This window comes from Cygnus atratus, chromosome 1 (assembly GCF_013377495.2).
Source record: "Cygnus atratus isolate AKBS03 ecotype Queensland, Australia chromosome 1, CAtr_DNAZoo_HiC_assembly, whole genome shotgun sequence".
Taxonomy (NCBI): domain Eukaryota; kingdom Metazoa; phylum Chordata; class Aves; order Anseriformes; family Anatidae; genus Cygnus; species Cygnus atratus.
In genome coordinates, this window is record NC_066362.1 from 43,425,166 (window position 1) to 43,444,873 (window position 19,708).

Below are 19,708 nucleotides of genomic sequence, written 5' to 3' on the forward strand. Positions count from 1 at the left end.
TACTGGACAGCTGCCCAGATTTTCCCACGTCACATCGATGCCAGCACTACAGACAGACAGCTCACAATGAGTGAACTAAATGACAAAATACTGTGGGGCTATGCTTAATTCTTAACAATAAGCCTACCTATAAAAGAACAAACCAAACGAGCATCGCCTCCTTCTGTAGGAGGTAAGCGAGGCCTTTCTGCTCCGTTAAATTTTCTTTAGCTTTGGGTTGACTACTGCGACCCATCTGTGCAGAGAAGTCTCAGGAAGCAGCCAAACACAATGTATTTTCGTTGATCTGTCAAAGACCTCTCTTCCTAGCATGATGTTCAGAAAAGAAAGCATAATTACAGACAGGCGACAAACATTAAGATGCATTTTCCATGGTGCACGCAAACCATTGTGTTTTTTAAATGGTACACGTCCAGGCTTCTGATTAAAATAGACTTATTTGCTAAATGCTGTGCAAGTAAGAGAGCATACACACATCTCCACAACCATTTCTAGTCACCACCTGTACAAACCAAGACAATTTTTGTCCTTCCTTCCTCACTCCATCTTCTTAAAGTTGCAGACCATACGTACCCTCAACCAAAACTCCCAGCCATTCCAGAACTTCAGCACAAGCACCTCAGCAGCATCATTTGTAACCTCAAACCTCCAGGATCCGAATTAAGCATAAAATAAAAGGAAAATAGATGTCCATGTACTCAGAATCACTTCCACAGTCAAGGCCAAGTTGCTATGCCTCGTTTCTGCAGGTACTCAGCTATAAAAGAAACATTCCCTCATCCGCTGCTTTCAAGTGAAGGCAACTCAGCTCTGACACAACCAAGTGAACTGAAGGATCGAACCTAAGGCTACATTTAACTAATTAATAGACTCAACTTGTTTCTCCTACATTTGATGCCTTTTTAAAAGAAAAAAGGTAGCCTGAGCTTTCAGCATTAGGTGTGACGTGAGAGTAAACTGAGGTGGCCAGCACTCCAAGAGGTCAGCAGCTTGTCCGAGCACTAGCATTCATAGCTCACATCTTTCAAAAAGTTGTGGTCAGCCTGAGCTGCAAGACAGATTTTCTTCATACCTTTCTACAAATCTGTTTCGGATCCTGCTCCATCAAAAAGCTATTTTTGTATACTACAAATAAACAGAACAGCCTAACGCATAGGAAACTCCGATTGTCTCGTTCACCACTGCACTACTTCTGGAGAAAACTGCAGTCAGACCTGGCTCTAACCAAGGCATCACAATTCACTCTAGCAACAAAGCTTCACTGCACCACCCCAAGTTTAAACAGGACATTTCAGTTTCATAGAGTAGCAGAAAGTAGTGAGGCAGCTGAAGTATTTACTTCAAGCCGTCTTCAAAAGTACGTAAAAATGGAAGTTTAAACCAGAATATTTAATTAGGTTACTGAAAACTGAATTTTACATCCTATAAAGAGTCACAATAACATCTTAAATACACACATATGTAGCTACTATAAATGCTTACGCTTCTAATAACATCACAAGTTAGCAGTGTCTTGCCAATCAGTGCCAACACTGGTAACATGAAAACTGAATTTTGTTCTGCCCAACGCAAACTTCATCAAAAGATTCCTCATATAAGTTAAAGTTTCGACAACCGGATTCTAGTTTCCATCAGCTCACAGAGTCACTATGCCTTCTTTACAAAAATATCTGCACAGAATTTTTTTTTTTTAAAAAGTCAGTATATGTAAGTTTAAATCCAAACAATTCAGCAAATGTTTCGCACAGAACGGGTGAAGAACAGCTGAGTGTGGCAGAAGGAACAAAGTGCAGTGAGCTCTGTCAGTCGAGAGAGGGGAATGCTCTGGGGATTATTGTGCTAGATAAGACCTAGATTCACTTCTTATTTCATATATTTCCCCAAGTGGCCACAAAAAAAAAAAAAACAAAAAACGCTAAGCCTGAGTCATTGCATCTTCCTATCTCACAGGGGAGATGTGAACAGACATACAAGAACCTGGAGCATTCAGCTGCTGTAATAAAAGGCACCATATCAACAAACAAAGCAAATCAGAATCTTGCAGTGGCTGTTACTTGACTGTGGATGTTTTTTTTTTCCAAAAAAAAAAATTTTCCCCATTTTTTTTTTAAACATACTGATAGCACCAAATTAAAATATCCAAAGAGATTTTTTTGCATTTGCAAGTCTTCCTTACTCTCTGCCTACGTGACCAGAACTAAAACACTAGCTCCAGTTCAGCTCCGCGCTTTGATGGAAGCGTGCCGTTAAATTTATATTCCTAAACATGATGAAAGGAACAACTTGACAAGAACAACATTTTGTTGTAAGCTAGTATTTAAATCGTGACGCTGTGAAAACATGTATTTTGAGGAATGCAACTAATGATCAAGGTTTAGCAGAATTTTACCTGATTTTATGTATTTGACCTTATTACTACATTACTGGTTCCCGGTCTAAATCAACAGCACGGATGCACCAAATAGCTCCTGAAACCCCACCACCTGACTGCTCAAAGTTATCCAGCTAAATTTTTTAACAGCGACCGTCAGGAAGAAGCTATGCAAGTCACTCAGATTCCATTTTTATGTCACAGATTAAAACGACGACTCCAGTCTCACATGCAGGGTCCGTTCTCCGTGCACCCGATGAGGAGGTCCAGCCTCCTTCACAGTGCTAAGGTCGCAAGGCAGACCAGGGAACTGATATGGTCGAGAAACATTTTTGCAAGGGAAAAAAACCATTTCTGAGCTGACAGACCCGCTCACCGTATCGGCACACAAACATCTGTACCAGCAAAACGGACACAGCAGGGATGGCTCAAGTGCCATGGCTAGTGAAGTGCACTTGAAATCGGAAGTTCGTATTTAAAAGGCTCTTCATCTTTACAGTCAAACAAGTTTTCATTTTGATGGTGGGTAAAGAATACTGAACCCTCAGCTCCTCCCTTCTTCTCTCCCAACTGACTGCAGATTCCTCAGGCAATTCAGTAGTTCTCCCAAAAGTTTTGGCCCTTCATTACTTGCCTCACGCTGAAAATTCACCTGCGCCCATATTGCCAATGTCTCCACACAAACATCCCGCTGGCTTCTGCAACACACCGAGAGCCGAGCAACCAGTTCAAAGGCAGCTCCTGATCTGCTCTTCAGCTCCTCAACATGTGAGACAGGACATTCAGCAACGGCACCACAACTCTCACCTCACCTTCCAATTACAAAAATTAAGGCAGAGAGAAGAAGTCAATTAACTGCAAGATGGGAGCAGACAAGAGTGAGCAGGGCTGCCAGATAGAACCTCTAAGCTCTCACTTGCATTGCAGAAATGAATCCAATATCACAAATATTCAGAACTATACAGCAGTTATAAAAAAAATCTAGCACGTTATTTTTAATTAACTTTTTATAAATTCTTCATACTGAGTAGCAGCCCTGCCTTTAAAGTCTTAAATGCATTCTCTCTTCAAATTATGACAAGTTGCTGAGATGAATGCAGAGGTCACACATTAAATATTTAAGCAGCAATACGTGTTTTTTCTATTCCAAGTAGTCCACACAACCAAGCCTTTTCATTCTGTTCTACAATGCCTGGTGCAATGAGCCTGTAACTAAGACTCCTGGGAACTCCTCAAGGCAAATGAAGTAAATTAACACAAAATCTCTATCAGTTATGTGCAACTTCATTACAATACAGGTTACACGCTGTATACAAGAATTAAATCCACTGATTAGGATAAATCCATTGTTGAGGATCATACAACCCAGTTACATCACATGCAAAACCAACAAAATCTGCGAGAGACACAACCTCAACCTACTTAACAGTTACCATCCCGCTGCAGAAAGGCCGTACTCAAATTTATCTCCTCCAAACTTCTTGCCAATAACCTTTATTCCTTTAAGAATAGGATACAAGAAATGTAGCTATGCACTGTGCCACTTGCAAGTTTCACCAGCCAAGGTTACCAGCCCTCCTCTCAAGCTGGTACTTTATTCCCCTGAAGCAACAAAGATTGAGGAGTAATTTGGGTGCGGAAAGCCTGCAAACATTCCTGCTATGGAAGACTTGACCCTACAGATAAATACATCTGATGCTTACTGACAGAACATGAGGAGGGAAAATAATTTTTTGTTTTGATTTTTTTCAGACTACCCATCTTCTTGCGCCATCCTCACTGTGGTTTGCTGGCATACCCAACAGACAGACGACCAAGAGGAGGCAGCACGCTGTAGTGTTGGAGCAAACAGGTAAGAACTCCTTAGGTTCAGATCTTTTACACTCCTGTATCTCTAAGCCTTAGCCTAAAGCACTTCAGTTGGTTCATTCTCACCAGCTTCCCCATGGAGTCAATGAAAGTCTTCCAGAAGCCTCTCTCCATGTCTATTTCATAAGCATTAGGTGATTAAACTCCTAATCCCCTTTGGTCAAATGTCTGAAATTATAAGGTATAAACAGAGGCCATAGTAATCAAGAAACAAGACACTGCATCCCGCTACTTCCAGCTGCGGACGCTTAACCCCGTGCTCCTAAGCTCTGCTGCCCTAGCCAAAGGCAGCGCATGACAACAACGGTCAGACCACACCACACCAAAATTAATTCCTACGAGCAAAAGCACTTCACAGAAGCAAGGAAGCTACAACTGCAGATCTTCCCACAAGCAGGGCCTAAAGCTTTCTCCTCCCCAGCGGATTTCAGTATCACCGCAGTGAAATTGCTGAGCAGCACCTGAAACTGGTGATGGAAACACAATCTTGCAAAGCTGATGGTGTACACGCAGCGGAAGCTTCGTCCATCTCCTAGCCTACAGCACATGTCCTGAAGAAAGCGAATGAATTATAAAGAAGTTAACAGTTGAAGGCAAAGAAGCGACATGAATTCAGCACGGGAGAAGAACGAATACTTCTATAAATACGAATTAGCAGAGGATAACAAAGATGCTGCACTCTGAGCATAATTTTTGTAAATGCTAGAGTTCAGACTTCAAAGACAGAGAGAGCCATAGCTGGTCCGCTACTCTGAGAATCAGCCCCATCATTCTGTTACGTTTGGGTCCCTGCAGTCATTCATCCCGTACCTCGGGGAGAACATGGTGGAAAAAAACTGAACAGCCACCACCACCATCACAGAAGGCTACTATTTCTTTCTCCATCCTGCCTTCCCCCAAGAGCCTAAATAGAGACAATTTCCATAGATCACGCATGATGGGTTATATATAATCACTCCACAATGCTCACGTAGTTGTAGAGGTCTCTTAAAAGAACATAAAGATGAGATGGCGTTTCCTCCCTTGCTTTAAAACATCCAAACGTTCAGTGAAAAAACAAAGAGTCTGCTACCTTGTTTAAGCTAGAAAGATGACGATGAAAACTAGCCATTAGCTTTTGCCTTCAGAGTTGCTCTGATTTAATTCTTTATGTCTTGTAAACTAACTGGGCAGAAGGATCTTACTCCTTGCTTGTTTCAGACTGGCAATGTACACATGGATCTAGTCAGGAAAATCTTGTGAGTAAACACAGCCTAACAAAAGTCTTTATCCAAAGAACTGTGGTTTATAAGCAAGGAAGTTTATTTCTTAACTCCTCTCCTGTCTGCCTTGAGGAACTTCCTGACCCTGTTTCTTACTGAGCTGAGAGGTGTGCTTTCCCTGTGAGCCTCATCCAAATTCACTGAAGTCAATGCATCTTTTTCCACCAACTTCAACAAGTTTTTGATTAGGCTGTAGGAGACGCACGTAGTTAACCTCTTCACTTCCCCTTGCCTCTTTCAGCAGTGGGTACGAGCAACCAACCCTTCCAAAACTCCACTGTATGTGGTATGTCCATTGTGTTTGGTATTCCACAAACGCCACCTTTCAAGCATACAGAAAATGTTAATTCCCCCCAAGACAAAAACAAACAAACAGCAAGGAAACAAACAAAATGAACACCTGACAAGTCAAGCTTGTCCATCTTAACTGCATGATCCCATCATTCAAACCACCTGCAGTCAACTGAGCAATTCCCAGGAGAGGAGTTTCGCCTCTGATGACTGGGATACAAGAAGCAGAGGCGGGTGCAAGACGCTGAACGGGAAGAGCACCCCGCAGCAAAAGGGGAAAAGATCAGACAGCAGGACTCACCAGCCCGTTCCCCAAACCGCAGCAAACACGACGCTGACTCAAGTCAGAGAGGCAGAGACAGAAATCCAGAAAGCCACGCTGCGGCAGGCCTCCCTGGGTCATCACCAACCAAAGCCAGTCCCCCAGCAGAGCAGGCAAACCAAATGACCCGCGATTCCACATCCGTCCTTTTTGTGTGGTTGGAGAGTCCTCTTTGTGCACTCCGGGTAAATGAGAGGCCGAGGAAAGCACGGAACGTTCCTCCATTCCCATGCAGTGACGTTGAGGGAAGGTGTAAGGATGGCACAGCTGAGTTTTCCCTACGCACAAAACATGCAGCGCCACTTCCTTGGGACACAGCCCACTACCACCCTGAGTATCAGGGCTCGGCCCATTTATTTCACCGCCTGCTAAGTGTCTATCAAGCTTCTCAAGACCTATCTAAAAGAAAGATTTCATCGCGACATCCAATGGTTTACCCCTTTAAGTTCGGGAAGGCGTGAAGCACTCGCTCTTCTTTCAGCTTCCAAGCCCTGGGTACGTTTTTCCCAGTGGTTAGCGATGTTGTGTATGGCCAGCAGCCACCTGTACCGTCAGCTCTCCCAGCCCCGTGCCTGGTCTTTAGTTCAGTTAAAAGCTGTTACCGAGGCAGTTTACAGCACGTATGCTTTACAGGAAAAGCGATACGAACAATGCTCCCAATAAAGCGTATGAAAGCTTCTAACGAAGCAGGTCCCTGAGCACTTCCCAGCTAAGCACGGAGCTCATCTGAGGGCTCTGTTTACGACTTGAAATTTACTAGCAATTAGATGGCTGAGTTCAGACCAGTAAAATCCTCCAAAACAAATCATCGTATTCTAGCATGAAACACACAGTCATTCCATATGCAGTTATTAGGATGAACAAATACATGCTGTGTGCTTACAAAGAGGAGGAAAAGTCATTTTCCTTGCATTTCTGTACTTGTTGCATCACAACTCAGGCAAGAAATACTGTGTTTCTCAAATTGAGAACAGCCCAAAGTCCCAAAGGGACTTCAAACCGGGGCTTTCAGACAGGAACCCTGTTTTTTCCAAGTACTACCACCAGCTATAAGCACCAGGGTAAAAATAAGAAACACAAGGAGCATTGGGAAAGCCTGTGCATACTCATCGTCACCAGGTCAATCCAGCACGAGAATGTGAACTGTACTGCAACGTAAGTGCTTCGCTGCATCCAGTTAAAAATCAAAGTTTGACTGCTTGTGCTGTTTTGCTCATAAACGCAGCACAAACTAGTTCAAGAGTTGGTAATTTTTTTTCTCTCCAAAGGCAAATAGGCAGCATATTACAGACTGCAGAACATCCTGAACTGACCTTACCCTCCAACGGGGCTAAACAGAATTGGCTTATGATTACGGGTCAGCTTCAACTTTTGAGTCTTTGGTTTTGGCTTCTGTTTTTTTTTTTTTTTTTTTTTTTTTTCTTTTTTTCTTTTTTAAACCAAAAGGAAACCCATGTAAAGGCACGGAGAAGACAATCGCATGCATTTCCAAGTTTCCTCAAACCAACCAACGCATAACTTAGTGGTAAGCAATAGCAGAAAGGCTCAGCTGAAGAGAGCAAGGAGCGGCATAGCAGGACACTGCGACGTGACCCAGACGCACCAGCATGTAACTGGAGGACAGACATTGGTATTTCCCCATCAGTCAAGACTGGTATTGAGATGAGAACTGTAAAGGAGGGGAGCCAGGTCAGAAGAGTTACAATATCAGTATTAAAAAAGAGAAACTGATAAAAACAGAACCATATATTAGGATCCCATTACCAGGGGTGAAACACAACGGTCTCTCCTGCATTATTTCAGAACTTACAACTCTGTTCACGTTGTGTTTGTGTCCTCAGTAGCACTATTTTTTCTATTCAAGGTTTTCTACCATAGCATATCAACATTATTAGAAGTAAAAATACTTGACATTATCTTTAGTTTTCATTTCAGAAGTCCAAAAGCTAAACAAGCAATTAATTTGCTTATTTATTTTGAGAAAGATCTCACCAAAAAGAGCCATAAAAACCATTTTTGCTACCTGATTTTAGGTAGTGGAAAAGGAAAGAGGTGGTTGGTCTCAGCCCAGTCTCTATCAGCAGATAAACCACAGGACGCTCCACCAACTGATGCTAGCTCCCTCTTCAGAAACTTAGGTTGCTGAACGCAATCCTTCCTGTCTCAGAGGCCCAGAGCAGCACTAATTAACACCAATCCTCACACAGCCAGTTAAGGTACACACTGAAGCCTGAGAAGTTAGCACTGCCAAAAACATTCCTGAATCTTTGGAATTTATAAGAACTCTGGTTCCAAAAACACTGGTCTAATACCCTCTGTAAGTATAAAATATAATTGAACAGGTTATGAAAAAAATGTAAATGTATGCTTTAATTAAAAAGTTACCCCACCCAAACGGGGATCTGGCATACCCCGTGTCAAAAGGCAAGATATGCCTAAGCCAGCTATAAACTCCTAAATATACCCTTACCTCAAATTATAGGGGAGCCAAGCAAACAGCATGAAAATTATCCAACTTTATTACATCTTATGCCCTCGTTCCAGATAGCAACGTGCCAAGCTGGTAGAGTAGCAACAGGAATTGTGCAGTACAGTTCCTATGAAGCGACCCTTCTAAGAGCAGTAACTATTGTCATTTTGCTGTGCTTCATGGGTGGTTTAGTTAAGCATGACCTAAAAAGGAAGGCAGAAGAGGGGTATGCAGTGATTTGCTTTTTAATATTATACTAAGAACCCAAATGGACCTTGTTGCACACTTTTCTATGATGGCAAAAGGAGAGAGTAACCCCAAAACCTGCACGTTCCAGTCATTTTCCTATAGACTTTATACCTCTAACAATCACATACAGAACCGTATTAAGAATGTTTTCACTTACACTGTTTAAGCTTTTAAGTTTAATCCAAGTATCCTTTACAATGTAAGAACGGTTAATCTCTCCCCAGTTCTTCAGCCAAAGGTTAAAGAAACTTCTGACAGTAAAGAGTTCTCCTCTACAAGTAATACGCGAGTTTTCTGTTTGATTTTCATAACCTTCACTTCTTATTTACGCATTACAGAAACAGATTTATTGCTTTCATAAAAATTCACCTCGGGCCTTCTTTATAAAGCATTAATAACTAAGAAAAGCACCCCTCTCCCCCTCTAAAAATCTGACCTCCCGTTAAAGACACTCAACCAAGCTGCTCCAAGCGCTTTCATACCGAGAACCATCTTTAACCTGCCCCGGGCTGGAAAGGTACATTAAAGTACGCATTTCAGGAGAAAAAAAAAAGAAAAAAAACAGGTTTCATAATTCCCAAAGCCTCTGAAATCTGATTTAGAGATCAAAGCCCAAACTATGTCAAAACACATACTATTCTACTCAAAAAGATGCTAACAAATTTAAAGCTAAGTAGCCTAGAGAATACCAAACTTGCAAGAAGGTCCAAAAACCTCTCCTAGACATTTAAGCGCATTAATACAAAGCCCCAAAGCTATCAGTTTGTCTGAGGTTATTCCCAAAACCATAAGCAATGAAAACGTACAATAGCACGTCACATTTTTGACATAAAAGGTGTTGTCATCCTCCCCCTCAGAAAGCATAGTACCTTACTTGCTAACTTAACCAGGAGAAAGTTAAGAAAATACAAGAATATGCATTCCACATGCCAGCAATTTACAGAAGTGGACAAATAGTATTCTCCTCTCCTTGTGCTATTCACAAAGTTTATTAAGAGAAAGGTGACTGATAAATACTCTTTTTTCGTTTCTTTTGGTAGTTACCCTTTCTGCAGTGTTTTAATGCAGATGGCTATTTATGTGTGAACCGAACCTAATGCAGAGACGAATTTAAAAAAAATACAGCTTCATACAACTCAAGGCAAAGGAAACAAATCCACATTTCGTAGGGCGGCACACTGAAGGAAAAAAGCTTTCAGCCAGCCAAGTGAAAACTTAAAATGCTTAATATTGTTGTGTGTAACACATACGCTTCACCAAACGGACACCTCTTCCTGAACTAAATGTAACGAATATGCTGCATCTGTAACGCGAAGGTTGCTGCGTGTCCATCATCCATCCGCTCTGGGCAAGCGGAAAGGTTGAGCAAAGCCGGCTTAAAGGTGCGCCAACTGCTACACGCGCAGCTATTGATCAGGAAGCACTCTGGAAAGCAAGGACTGCTCAGAATTATCCGTGGAATCAACAGATGGCAACAGCTACTGCAGACGCGAATAGCTTTCAAAACACTAACCTAAACATAGAAAGCTCAGAAACTGATCCTCAGTCCCCTCGCAGGCATCTCGCTTTTTTCTTTCCCCCTCCTGTTTTCAAAGGCGGAGAAGAGAAGTGGAATGGCGTGGGAAACAACGCCAGGATTCAAGCAGGCTGCCTGCCCTCCTAACGGAGGTGTAACGCTACGGGTAAGAGCCACAGCACAGAGCCATAGCAGTCCACCCACCGAGACGAGGGATTCCGGCGGTGCCAACCCCCCCCGCGCAGGCAGACGCTTGTTGATTCGCACACAACCGCAGCCCCGTTTCCAACTTCATAACGCAGCCCCGGTGCCACCGGCCGGCTCCGGTACCGGCTTACATAACTTTCCCTCAGTCCTCCCCGGAGGTAAGGAAAACCAGCTCCCGGCAGCCCGGCAGCACCGCCAGCGGCCCGGCCGCGCTCCGCCAACGGAGGCCAGGTCAACCCCGCCGAGGGGCCGGGCACACCGGGCGGGCCCCGAGCCCCAGGGGCAGGCCCACGGCCGCCGGCTCCCTGCAGGAATAAAGGGGGGGGGGGGGGGGTGAAGCGGTCCGGGGGCACCTCCCGGGGCCCGCCCGGCCCTTACCTGCGGCCCTCCCCGCCCCCCCACCCCGTGCCGCGGGAGGCGGGCGCGGGGCGGGGGCGCTCAGCGGCGGGGCCCGGCTGCGGGCCGGGGGGGGCCCGGCGGCGGCGGCGGCGGCGGGGGGCTGGCGGGCTGCATCCTGGCCGCGCGCGCACACGCCGCACGCGCACGCACGCGCACGCAGGAAATAACACGGGGTCACCTGACCCCCGCCCAGCCAATGGCGGCGGCCGCTCGGCGCCAGCGGGAACGGCGCGCGAGGCGGCGGGTCCCGGCCGGGCGGAGGGGAGGGGGGGAGGTGGTGGTGGTGAGCGGAGCGTGCGCGCGCGCGCCCGGCGGTGTGTATCTGTGCGTGCGCGCGCACGCGGTGGCGGGAGGGAGGGAGCGTCCCTCCCCCTCCCCCCCCCCCCCGGGACCTCCCCAACATGGAGGCTGGGCGCGGGCTGAGCGCAGAGCTGCTCCCGGCTCCCGCTTCTAAACCGCCTCAGCGGCCGAATAAACGCTCTTATAAACACCCTCAGCGCTCCCGAGGCTCCTACAGACCGTGGACTGGGGGGGGGGAGGGGGGGGGTTAGGGGCGCCTGGTGGTGCTGCTGCTGCAGCTGAGGAGCTGAAGTTTGGCCAATGTTCACCGCTCTTGGCGGCTTTCCCTCAGGGACGTGACAGAAATGAGGGGACAGGCGGGCAGCTCCGCCGAGCCGATGTGACAGGCTCGGGAGCTGCCCTGTTTGCCCAGCCTTGTTCGCCACGTCCTCGGCACACGCCACCTCCTGTAGCCAGCCTTATCTGAGGGGGGGCCGCGGCTCCCAGCTCACCCCAAAAAGCAACGACCTGCCGAGAGGGGCTGTCCTCAAAGCACCGGCGGCTCCCCCACAGGTGTCCTGCTCCATGAAAAACAAATGCGAAACACCACACTGAGTACTTTGCGTTATCTGTCAAAACCAATTCTGAGACCGGCTGAAATTCCGTCGGGATAAGGCTGGAACGATGGCAGCTGGCCGGGAAAACCACCGGGCGCCTACGAGAAGCGCTCCTTCCATTTGTCGTTGAGGGCAGGTAGACAACCACGTGGCCAAAGAGAGCGCCCAGGAAGGACTCGCCTGCTCCTCCGCTCCTCTTTGGGCTCAACACAAGAACAGGAATCCTCCTCTCGGAGGCAAGCCCGCTGCTGTGATCCGTGCCTTATCTCCCTCAGATTAGCTTACCGCGGCGTGCCCTGCGTGCGCTACCTGGGGATCGCGGCTGGGCACACGGGCGCTGCGTTACGAGGCACGCTGTTCCTCCTGCCGTGCGGCGTGCCCGTGCTCTCGCCAGCACTTGTTGCCCGCTTGCAAGCAGTGTTTCAGGCGTGGGGCCTCCCTCGTGGGAGGTGGAAGTCATTCACTGCCTCCTTCGTCTGGAGCAGAGGCTCCGCCAGCACATTCGCCGCGACGAGCCGTTACTTTACTCCCGTCACAAACAGCCCTAATCTCGCCGACTCTCACCGCATGCTAAAAGCTTGGTGCAAGCAGCATTCCCTCTGGGGCTGGAGGACGGTGATAAAAGCCGTAATGGGGTGGGGGAACTCGATAAGGGTTTTATAATTTGATTTTCCATTATCTGTTTTCTGATTCCGAAGGGAAGTGTCAATTGAGGTCAATCCTTTATGTAGATTTATAAGGCAGGAGTGCTTCGAGTGCTTTACCTTAAGTTAAACTTAAACATACCTTAAAGTAAAACCCTTTAGTATATAGAAATACATGAAAACACAGCTTATTTATACATGCTTGGTGTATCGAGGTATTTCTCACCTCACGTACAAAATGAAGTTGCAGCATGAATGGAAAAAGTTATGTAACATGCTCAAAAAATGCTATAAAACTGTAAGAGAGCTAGCAATCACAAGTCCAAAATTTCTCAAAGGCGCAAAAGTAAGTGAATTTGCATCCTTAAATACCTGGATCTCTGTCTGCTTCACCACAGCGCTTCCATCTCTGCTACTGACTACTAACAGGTGTCGTAAAGGAAGCACAAGAGGAGTCAGGTTTTAAAAAATCTAAAACCTCAACATTTTACAAGGATAAACTAAAGTTGTTTAAAAAGAAAAAAAAAAACAGGCTATAAATGCAGGCAAATTCCACACTATCGTCAGCTGTTACACTACAGCAGGCATCACTGGTAACCTACAGGATCACCTGAAGTCTAGAATGAAAACAAAAGAACCAAAATATATTAATTAACTATCACGTGAGCACAGATGCCATCTACTTTGTTGCTTTTGAAGTGATGTATTGGGCCTTAAGATACAACCCCACTGAGCTTAATGGAGAATTTAATTCTCTCAGAACCTAATTTTTGGCTGTCTGCAGACTCCGGAAGAAAAACCACCGTCATTAGTATACGTTGTTCACATCACCAGTTTTTTTCCTTGCCACTGAATGCTTTGCTTTCTTTCCAGAAGAAAGAAATTCAACCTTCTGACTTACCCATTCAGTGACAACTACTCAACGATGATCAGTTACACAAAATATTGTTATAAATAAAACATTGTTAGGACTAACAGAGAAAGCAATCCCGTTATGCTCCTGTTGGGCTCCGACCCCGCAGATGGGTGACCAGGGCTGGTATCTAGCACCCACGCAAGCAGTTCTAGTTCAGCATAAAGCCATCAATAGTATCCACACGCGCTTAAAGCAACTTATAAGCAAATTGCTCTTCAGTTCTTAAAAGAGGAAAAAAAGAGAACGGGGATTTAAGGCCAAAATTGGTTGCTTACCAAAATAAACCCTTAAAGGACCAATTTTAAAATCAAAGGAACAAACTAAAGAGGTTTGCATGTAAATTTCCAGCAAATACATTCTGTAATCGGAGAGTAAGTCCTATAAATTGAGCAGATGCACCACACCAGCCTCATAAGAAACACTGAAGTCCCTGCTTTTTGTGGAAGGAAATGAGCTCAGCCCTAATTGTCTGCAGCCGCTGCAGGACCACCACCACAAAACCCTCCCAAGCCCTACCTGTGTCCCCGTAGACATCTTTTCCTCCCACCTTATCAAAGTGCTTTCACACAAACAAGACAGAGACGGGAAGGAAAATAGCCTTGAGACTTGAAGCCCTCCCTTACAAAGGATGGGAGGTTCTGGGTGAAATTAAGCCCCATAAATAGCCCTTGGGGTTAGAGTCACTGTTCCTACACACCCTGCTGCCTTCGCACATATGGAAACAGCAATGACTCTCTCAGCGGATACGAGCTCTGCCAATGGCAAAAGCAAACGTTTTTTTCCCGTTATGCCTTAATGTAAGGCTCACCTTGCACATCCCTTTTCCCTCTCCCACAGATCCCTGAGAAAAATCTCCTTCTGACCCTGAGAGGACTGACAAATGGAGATGGAGAGTCTCCTTCTGTCTTTGAGGTCACCACTTCTGATCTAGCCATAATTCAGTGATTACTCAGTTGCTATGGCTCTGCAGGAGCGTACATCAGCAGCTTGGGGGGGGAAAGGAAGGACTGCCCGGTTCCTGACCTCCACCACACCTCATCTCCACACCCCCCTGAGCTCCCTCTGCCTGAGAGGGGGGAGGACTGCAGCCCGGCTGCAAGGGATGCAGCCCGTGGGATTGAGAACAAGTCTGTGGGTGACAGATGCTGGAAAGGCTCGGGGCGCCCCAGTGTTTCTTAGCCGAAAGAGGATGTCCGAACGCAGCTGGTGGGGTCCTCGGAGAGATTTCTGAGAGGTTTCTTCTCCTTTATAAAAGGTTTCATTGCTGATGAAAAGCATTGAATGAGCAGCACCAGAAGGCTGAACCTCCAGAGCCAGGCACGCAGATTTCTTACAGGTGCGAAAACCGTCCCCTCAAAGTACTGCCCTCATCCTAATCCTTCCCCCGTGACACAACTCCGTGTCACGCACAGGCTCACCGCTGCACTTTTACAGCCTTCATCTCGAGGCACTTAGATGCTAGGGGAATGGGCATTAGAGACTAGCTTGAAGACAGATGATACAAAAGATGACAGCGAGAGCAGGCACCTACAGGTCACGCAACCAGGGACTGAAACTGATACTCACGGTGGGACAGCTAAGTCTCTAAGCAAGTGTAAAGCAAGGGCAGCGAGCCTGTTCCTCTTCCTCCAAGAAAGACATCAGCATGGCTGCATTCATTAACATTTCCTACCTCTCTTCCCATCTAGCCCCAGGATTCCCCACACCTTCCTCCTACTTCTTTTACGCTTACTTCAGATAAAAAGTGTTACGTCTGACCCTGGGCAAGGGAGAAGCAGCATCAGACATCTCCCGAGGAACTGCAGCAAAGACAGGGAGGGCTCTCCTCTCATTAATTCACCGATACTGAACTTTCCCCCCAAGACAGCCACAGGACCTGAGCACTTGCTGGAAAGCATTTTGGAAGAACGTGGGTTTGAGATCAATCAGCCTACCGACTGTCACGTCTTGGGTGCATCGCTTGGAAGTGGCTCTCCTCCAGGCACCAGAAGCACCTCCACAAGCCACAGCGCTAAGTCCGAGAGCCAAATTCCTGCAGCAGAACAACAACTGGATTGAAGGACTCTGGAGTTTCTCAAAGGAAGAAAAATGATAAAGCAGCCGAAGGCAGGCAGCGTGAATCATAGCAGGAAAAAAATTAAATCACCTATACGGTAGACAATTCTGCTCTATCTTTTAATCCTGCAACACTTCTGTCCTCTCATCTTCCCGTTACAAGGAGCTGATTCATGAAAATAGGATCTTTGTACCTTGAGACCTGCTCAGCTTCTTCTGCTTATTCCTTTTACCTCCTGCCAAAAAGCTGCTCCTGGCAGAATCAGAATTAGTTGCTGTGAAAGTGATTGTGATGTTGCAGACAAAAGAATCTGAGTCCAGTAAAAAGGCTAGGAACAACAGAAGCTGAACTTTTGAGGAAAAAAGGAGCACATTTCCATGCTGATGTCCAAAGCAATAAAGGTGGAAATGAAAATAGAAAGCCACACAAATATGATTCTCTGGCAAGACTGTCTCCAACAAGGCAGAAAAGGCCATCAATAAATCTTCATTATCTGAATTGCTAAACATATCTAAATAAAAGGAGAAATTCAAATATTAGAAGAACTCATCTTTTACAATGGTCTTGCAGAAAACCAACTCTGCCTTGCCGGAACATGTTTTACAGAAAAGGATTTTTTTTTGTTCCTTTTAATTCCGCTGGCCTTTTACAGAGGTTTCATTTGTTGGTTTTCTTTCTGCCTACAGGGAAGTGGGAATTTCCAGGCTTGACAAGCTTAAATCCCCATGACATACAGTCCCAAATTTTGGAGGCAGCTAAGATTTTGATTCTTACTTCACTCCCTGTTGGTTTCCTCCCTGATGCACGCAATGGCTGTTTCGAATCTCAGCTGTTCCAACCGGAAAAAAAAAAAAAAAGGTCCCTGAAGGAGCAGCGTTAGTTCTTCCAGGCACCTTGCTGCTATCGTACTACAGACACCGGGCGCGTTACTCAGCGCACGAGAAGGGCTTGCAGCAGAAAGAGGCAAAAGCAGAGCACATCAGACTAGACCAGAACCAAGGTCTTCTACGCCCATCTGCTAAGAAGGCTGTATTTATTTTCCATAGCGGTAGTCTTAGGTTCCACTTAAGATATACATTACGTGAAATCTCATTATCTTCTTGGCGCAGAAACTGAATTATACGTTTTTTTTCTGTCACATGTAGTGATGTTTTCTGGTCCCGATTCATCAGAGACATTGGTTTATTAAAAATATTTTAGAGGTTTCACCACTGTTTACTTATAGATCTCATATTGCTAACAAAACATGGGGAAAAAAAAACACTTCAAACAACCGCTTTAATTACTTTGTATCTTGAGACTCATAGAAGTACATATAATGCTCAAAAGCCCTAATTCTAAATTTCAGAAGACATTAATTTCTTATTTTAGTGCTCTGTATTACGTTAACAACATGCTCAAATCCTAAGAAGGGTAGGGCACATGCGAACGTACAGAACTTATGACTTCAAACACAGCATCTTCAAATATTTAGGGGCACTGCCTACACTTTTGGGGTATGGGAAAGAAGCATATATTCATTCACGTACCCCAAGCGATGACAATGTTTTAAAAGCTATCAGGTAACAGAGGAAACTGACCCAGGTTCAGAAAATTAGCGTTTAATTTTGTAAAGTCTGTAGAGATCTATCTTAGAGGGTCCAAGCAATGGGAACACCCAGTAGAATCTCACACAGTTTTTATTTCAGGATGCTAGGGACCCTTCCAGTTGCCTACTGAAGGTCAGGTTTAGGTTTATACCAACAAAACCTCTGCTTATGTATCGGGGCTGTCATCATCCCTCTTGAAGAGACCATCTCTTGCAGCTCGGAACCCTACTGGCACTCACGTTTGTCCCAAAGAGGTGACAAGGAATGGAGGCCACCTATTTAACTTTTCTGTAAACGTGCTCAGGGTAACCAGACTTGAATAAAATGCTGTCAGTTCCATCAGGGCTCTGAAAATAAAGTAGGAACCTCTTCTTAGGACACCACCAGTGAGCACAGGAGCAGGAAGAGAAGACTCAGCAAGCACAATGCATGCCTCTCTATCAACTCTATGAGTCTCCGTTGTTTCTACCCAGCTTTAGAAATAGCCCAAACCCACAAATAAGATTAAAAGATATCCCAACACAAACACTTTCACAAGGAGCAGAAGCAATCCGGAGGGCTGCGGTGGGGCCCGCAGTAACCCTGGCTGAACCCAGGTCTAACCAAGAGATGCTGTTTCGATTAGAGGAGGAAAAGCGTTTTGCCAGGGGTGAAATTTCACCTCCCCTGGGGTAGCAGCCTGCAATTCAGGTCCCCCCCATCACAGCCACGCAGGGGTGAGCGAAGGGACGACTTCCCTTCTCTGAAACCAGCGGCGTTTCCCACTCTTGCAGCATGATTCATTCCCCAGGCTGCAGATCAAGGTGCCGGCTTACTCCTAACGCTGATGAGAAAGGGTAGTCACCCTGTTTGCAATCAGCTAGCATTATCTCATCTCCAGAAACAGTAAGTCAGCAGCTGGCCTTAGGTGGTAAGTAGGGGGTTTCCTTAACAGTTCTCTTCATTGAAATTGAGAAGTTGTTTTTTTGAAAAAAAAAAAAAAAAAGTAAAAAAAAAAAAAAGTGGTGGTTACAGGAAAGGGAATATCTTAACAGAAAGGGGGAACCAATTAACGCTTTCGGCTTGTTCCCCTTCACCAGCGCCTGGAAAGTCTGCTCTGATACAAGCATCTCCAGCCTAGGGCTTTTTAAGAGACCCTTGCACATCCTCGCTGATTACTTCCCCTACTCAGGGAGACAGGCTGTCCTTTACCCTAAATGCTTTTATCCTCTTGATGAGGTCTCTTACCCAGCTGGATCCTGCCTCACTTCTCCCACTGCAATCTCTGAGCCTGAGAGAAGACACCTGGGGACCTTTCACTTTGCTTAGGAAAGAGATTTAATCCTTTCACATCCTGGCATGGGGTTGAAGCGATGCACTCCTCCCCCTCCCCGAACACCTCTGGTTACAGTCCTGGGCAACGGATGTCCCCAGCTGAAGAGAAATCAAAGCAAAGGGTTTTCTCCACTGTTTTTTTTTTTTTTCTCTTTCAGGAGTAATTTAAAAGCAGGTGTAGATAAAAAAACGAGGAAAACCCTGTAGGGAACAATCCTGCCGTACCTAGACAAGATGATGAGGCTTAAAATCTCTTCCGTATCTAATCACGGCTAAATCACACCCCGGACGTCCCCTGCCACCCTCGACGCCGCAGGGAGCGTGTCCCTCGTTGTCCTCGCAGCGCCTGGTCCCATGAGGTGACCCGCGCGGCTGCCCTCCTGGGCCTGGGGGAGCCGAGGGGCGCTGCAGAAAATCCCTCTGAGAGGAGGGAGGCAAAAAATCCCTCAACATCACCACCGTGATGGAGCCGAGGCGCAAACAACCCCTGTGTTGGTGCAGGGGTTCGGCTGCTCTGCATTTTGGGTTGGGTTTTGTGGTTTTTTTCCCACCGAAGGTCCCTGCGGGCGGCAGGGCAGGGCCGAGGGGCGCAGGCCGCGGGTCCCGTCGCAGAGGGCCGCGGAGCTGCAGAGGGGTGCCTTCCCCCAGCCCGCTCAGCCTGCAAAAGTGCCGCACGATTAATTATACATCTGCGCTACAAAAGATCAGCTCTGTAACTGCAGGGGGTGCTATTCATCAGCCTTGAAACGTGCTGGCAGAGGACAGCCAGGGTCCAGCAGTTGACATAAAGAAATAAATAAATACAAAAGCGGGACGCGCTGCGGGTCGCGGGGGCGGACGCGCGGCGGGACCCGGGCGACCCAGGAGCGGAGGAGGCCGGTGCCACAGCCGCCTGGGCCCCACGGCTTGTCCGGGGCTTGGCCACCAGGATTAGCCCAGCTGGCCACCGGGGCGAGGTGCTGGGCAGAGCTGGGGCATCGGGCACGGTGACACCTGCATGCTCTCCCCGCTCCTCAGCCCTCCCCTTTCCAGGCTGCAACCCAACATCACGTTCGCAGCGGCCGGGGTCTGGGCTGGCTTCGCCACAGGGGCAAATTTAGAAGGACCCCCGCTCCCTGAGCCCTTTCTTTTGAAGCCCCCGTTTCCCGGAGCGGGCATTCAGCAAGTACAAACGCAACACGGTGTTAGGCATCCTTCCACTGTCACTCTCTGCCACCCTTCCTCCTCCAGACGCACGCACTAACACAAAATGACGGCTTCCTCAACAGACTGAATGAGCAAAGCCCTCGCGCCGATCCCTAATTGTCTGCCTTTTACTCTCTCGCTCCAGTCATATT

At 46.6% G+C, this 19,708-nt stretch overlaps 1 protein-coding gene across 1 annotated transcript in view; it reads right to left on the reverse strand.

Moving 5' to 3' along the window:
* Positions 1-19,708, reverse strand: part of TCF20 (transcription factor 20) — a 120,746-nt gene that overhangs the window by 47,649 nt on the left and 53,389 nt on the right. The gene's annotated exons all lie outside the window — the stretch shown is intronic.